This window comes from Ovis aries, chromosome 14, assembly GCF_016772045.2.
Source record: "Ovis aries strain OAR_USU_Benz2616 breed Rambouillet chromosome 14, ARS-UI_Ramb_v3.0, whole genome shotgun sequence".
Classification (NCBI taxonomy): Eukaryota; Metazoa; Chordata; class Mammalia; order Artiodactyla; family Bovidae; genus Ovis; species Ovis aries.
Window position 1 is genome coordinate 61472217 of NC_056067.1, and position 5530 is coordinate 61477746.

At 39.9% G+C, this 5530-nt stretch overlaps 1 protein-coding gene across 1 annotated transcript in view; it reads right to left on the minus strand.

Annotated features, from left to right (window-relative positions):
* LOC121816554 (cationic amino acid transporter 3-like) overlaps positions 1-5530 on the minus strand; it is a 62659-nt gene that overhangs the window by 22183 nt on the left and 34946 nt on the right. The gene's annotated exons all lie outside the window — the stretch shown is intronic.

The following is a 5530-nucleotide window of genomic DNA, read 5'->3' on the forward strand; positions in this document are numbered from 1 at the left end:
TAATTCTTTGTCAGTTGCTTCATTTGCTATTATTTTCTCCCATTCTGATGGCTGTCTTTTCACCTTGCTTATAGTTTCCTTTGTTGTGCAAAAGCTTCTCAGTTTAATTAGGTCTCATTTGTTTATTTTTGCTTTTATTTCCATTACTCTGGGAGGTGGGCCATAGAAGATTCTGCTGAAATTTATGTCAGAGAGTGTTTTGCCTATGTTTTCCTCTAGGAGTTTTATAGTTTCTGGTCTTATGTTTAGGTCTTTAATCCATTTAGAGTTTATTTTTGTGTTTGGTGTTAGAAAGTGTTCTAGTTTCATTCTTTTACAACTGGTTGACCAGTTTTCCCAGAAACACTTATTAAAGAGATTGTCTTTTCTCCATTGTATATTCTTGCCTCCTTTGTCAAAGGTAAGGTGTCCATAGGTGCATGGATTTATCTCTGGGCTTTCTATTTTGTTCCATTGATCTATATTTCTGTCTTTGTGCTAGTACCATACTGTCTTGATGACTGTAGCTTTGTAGTAGAGCCTGAATTCAGGCAGGTTGATTCTTCCAGTTCCATTCTTCTTTCTCAAGATTGCTTTGGCTACTCGAGATTTTTTGTATTTCCATACAAATTGTGAAATTATTTGTCCTAGTTCTCTGAAAAATACCATTGGTAGCTTGATAGGGATTGCATTGAATCTATAGATTGCTTTGGGTAGTATACTCATTTTCACTATATTGATTCTTCCAATCCATGAACATGGTATATTTCTCCACCTATTTGTGTCATCTTTGATTTCTTTCATCACTGTTTTATAGTTTTCTATATATAGTTCTTTTGTTTCTTTACATAGATTTATTCCTAAGTATTTTGTTCTTTTCATTGCAATGGTGAATGGAATTTTTCCTTAATTTCTCTTTCTGTTTTCTCATTGTTAGTGTATAAGAATGTGTCCGGAAGCATTTAACAGGAGGCCTCCTGTGTGCTGTTTTGGATCTGTCAGGAATCCTCTGTTCCTTATTAATTCCCAAATTATTCAGGAATTAAGAAGAGAGGCAAGCCTCACCTGGGGCTGAGGAATCCAGGAATTTCCTTCGTTAGTTTTTCAATATGGTGATAAGTACCCTCGTCCTTCTTATGAACCATATGGTAAAAGTGATTGTTTACAAGTCTCTCTCTTTTTAATATGGATCACCTATGTTTTGTAAGTCTGGAATTTTAATCTTTATCTTTGCTGAGAATAACTACAGTACATATGCCTACACCATGTTGATTAAATCACCTTTGCTCCATCAGAGCTTTGGTCCCCATGTCTTTCTCTCTCTCTCTCAGACTAATTCTTTTGGAGTGTAGAGACCTGTCATGCTCATTCTCCTGCCCAGGCTTCTAACACCCTCTGGTGAAGGCAGAGGGCATCAGGTGCCTTCGTGAGCAACACAAGCCCTGTGTCAAAGGGCTTTATTTGTTTTCTGCATAAACCAAGGAAATATCAGCCTCTTTCTGTCTCTCTTTTAATATCTTATCATAGACTCTGGACCACCAGGTTCTGGTCTATTAGAGGACCTCAACAGGAATGCAAGGGATTTTTGTGTGTTAATTTTATATCCTGCAACTTTACTATATTCATTGATTAGCTCTAGTAATTTTCTGGTAGAGTCTTTCGGGTTTTCTATGTAGAGGATCACATCATCTGCAAACAGTGAGAGTTTTACTTCTTCTTTTCCAACCTGGATTCCATTTATTTCTTTTTCTTCTCTAAGTGTTGTGGCTAAAACTTCCAAAACTATGTTGAATAGTAGTGGTGAGAGTGGGCATCCTTGTCTTGTTCCTGACTTTAGGGGAAATGCTTTCAATTTTTCACTATTGAGGATAATGTTTGCTGTGGGTTTATCATATATGGCTTTTATTATGTTGAGGTATGTTCCTTCTATGCCTGCTTTCTGGTGGGTTTTTATCATAATTGGATGTTGAATTTTGTCAAAGCCTTTCTCTACATCTATTGAGATAATCATATGGTTTTTATCTTTCAATTTGTTAATGTGCTGTATCACATTGATTAATTTGTGAATATTAAAGAATCCTGGCATCCCTGGGATAAAGCCCACTTGGTCATGATGTATGATGTTTTTAACGTGTTGTTGGATTCTGTTCACTAGAATTTTGTTAAGGATTTTTGCATCTGTGTTCCTCAGTGATATTGGCCTGTAGTTTTCTTTTTTTGAAGCATCTTTGTCTGAAAACCCTGCATTTAATACTGGAGGCTGTGCATTTGGGTGGCACCTATAGACCCCTCAGTCATGTCTGACTCTGCAACCCCATGGACTATACAGTCCATGGCATTCTCCAGGTCAGAATACTGGAGCGGGTAACCTTTCCCTTCTCCAGAGGATCTTCCCAACCCAGGGATCGAACCCAGGTTTCCCACACTGCAGGCAGATTCTTTATGAGCTGAGCCACAAGGGAAGAAATATCAATAACCTCAGATATGCAGATGGTACCACCTTTATGGCAGAAAGTGAAGAGGAACCTAAAGAGCCTCTTGATTAAAGTGAAAGAGGAGAGTGAAAAAGTTGGCTTAAAGTTCAGCATTCAGAAAACTAAGATCATGGCATTTGGTCTCATCACTTCATGGAAAATAGATGGGGAAACAGTGGAAAGAATGGTTGACTTTATTTTTGGGGGGGCTCCAAAATCACTGCAGATGGTAACTGCAGCCATGAAATTAAAAGATGCTTGCTCCTTGGAAGAAAAGTCATGGCCAACCTAGACAGCGTATTAAAAAGCAGAGACATTACTTTGCCAACAAAGGTCTGTCTAGTCAAAGCTGTGGCTTTTCCAGCAATCCTGTATGGATGTTAGAGTTGGACTATAAAGAAAGCTGAGTGCCAAAGAATTGATGGTTTTGAACTGTGGTGTCGGAGAAGACTCTTGAGAGTTCCTTGGACTGCAAGGAGACCAAACCAGTCCATCCTAAAGGAAATCAATCCTGAATATTCATTGGAAGGACAGATGCTGAAGCTGAAACTCCAATACTTTGGCCACCTCATGCGAAGAGCTGACTCACTGGAAAAGACCCTAATGCTGGGAAAGATTGAAGGGAGGAGAAGGGGACGACAGAGGATGAGATGGTTGGATGGCATCACCAACTTAATGAACATGAGTTTGAGTATAATCCTGGAGTTGGTCCTGGGCAGGGAAGCCTGGCATGCTGCAGTCCATGGGGTCACAAAGTGTTGAACATGACTGAGCGAATGAATTGAACTGAACTATAGACCCCACAAGAGACTGACCCAGAATTGCCTATGAAAGTCCAGGAGTCTGTTGTGGAGGCGTGGGTTGACATTGGCCCGTTGCAGTATCATGGGCACTGAATACCACAGTTCGTTCACAAGACCTTTTGAAGGAGGTTGCCATTATCTTCATTACCCCTGCATAGTCTTAGGCCAAACAACAGGGAGGGAACACAGGCCTGCCCATCAGCAGAAAATTGGATTAAAGATTTACTGAGCATGGCCCCCCTCAGAACAAGGCCCAGTTTCCCCCATAGTCAGTCTCTCCCATCAGGAAGCTTCCATAAGCCTCTTCTCCTTATCCATCAGAGGACAAACAGAATAAAAACCACAATCACAGAAACTAATCAAATTGATCACATGGACCACAGCCTTGTCTAACTCAATGAAACTATGAGCCATGCCATGTAGGGCCAACCAAGATGGATGGGTCATGGTGGAGAGTTCTGACAAAATGTGGTCCACTGGACAAGGAATGGCAAACTACTTCAGCACTTTTGCCTTGAGATCCCCATTAAGAGTATGAAAAGGCAAAAGATATGACCTCATCCATCACTTCATAATTTTCATATGAAAGTGAGGCCAGATCAGAGAAGAAGTTCTCATCTCACAGAGTCCCTTCATCACCTTCTCTTCACTCCCTCTTCTCTCTCCTTGCCCCAATTTCCCTCTGCATTTCTTTTCTCCTGCAGCACGATCTAGGCCTCACCATTGATAAATGAGACATGGCTTTAAAGACTCATTTTGTATTCCAAGTAGTTTAACAAAATGTTTCCTCTCCAAATCAAATACTGTGGTCTCCCTTTGATAATTTCTGGTAAATGAAAGGTTCCTCATCTTGGGTCATGTAAAATATTATGTGTAGGTGTGATTCTTTCATTATATGGCTCATCAAATGTAACTGAGCACTTACTGTGTTCCAGACCCTGTTTTAGCTACTGGGAAGCAAAAGCGGGGTTCAAGTGTTATGGTCTGAAGTTCTCCCCACTTCTGAATTCATAGGTTGAAGTATTAACCCCTACAACCTCAGAATGTGACTGTATGTGGTGGTAGGGCCTTAACGAGGGAATGAAGGGGCTTCCCTGATGGTCCAGTGGTTAAGTATCCACCTTCCAATTCAGAGGGTGTGAGTTTGATCTTTGTTCAGACTAAGTCCAAATGGCAACTACTGAGCCCAAGTTCAGCCACTAAGACCCAACGTAGCCAATAAATAAATGTGAGACTTAAATGAAGAAAGGGCTTCCTTGGTGGCTCAACAGATAAATAACCTGCGTGCAGTGAGAGAGACCCGGGTTCGATTCCTGGGTTGGGAAGATCCCCTGGAGAATAGAATAGCAACCCACTTCACTATTCTTCCCTAGAGAATCCCATGGACAGAGGAGCTTGGCAGGGTACAGTCTATGGAGTTGCAAAGAGTTGGACATGACTGAGCGACTAACACTTCACACTTCAAATAAAGAAAATTATTTTCAAATGAGGTAATTAAAGTTAAATGAGGTCGTAAGAGTGAGCCCTAAGGAAATAAAACTAATGTTCTTATACCAAGAGGATATTACAATGCAGAGAACATAGACAGAGACCAAGGGGTGAGAGATTTAGCAAATAATATTACAAGACAGCCAGATACATTGAATTTAGGTAAAGAATGAACACATATTTAAATACATATATTATATACACATATATTATGCATATTAATTATACTTATTTTAATATGTGTACATACACAGGTGCAGGCATATATCATTTTAATATGCTTCACAGATACTGCATTTTTTTTGCAAACTCAAGGTTCATGGCAACCCTGAGTTGTCAGATAATGGTTAGCATTTCTTAGCAATAAAGTATTTTTACATTAAGGTATATACTTTTGGCGGGGGGGGGGGGGGCAGGGGCATGCTGAATGGCTTGTAGGATCTTAGTTCCCCAACCAGGGATCAAACCTGTGTCCCTTGCTTTGGAAGGCAGATTCTTAACCACTGGACCACCAGGGAAGACTCTTGTCTTTTCAGTCTTAATTGCTACCTTTTAATCCCAACCAACTATTTATCAACTAACCATTACTTCCCACCCACTTCTTCCACCACTGGAAATGCAGGGTTTTTTTTGTTTTTGTTTTTTTTTTTTAAGAGCTTTTCCTCATCAACTCTATTGCATAACTCTAAGAGTCTCCTACAGAAAAGAAAAGAAAAAAGACCATTTATACCATGTTACACTACACCTTAATAAAGCTAGGGGAAAAGATACAAATGATCATTTCTC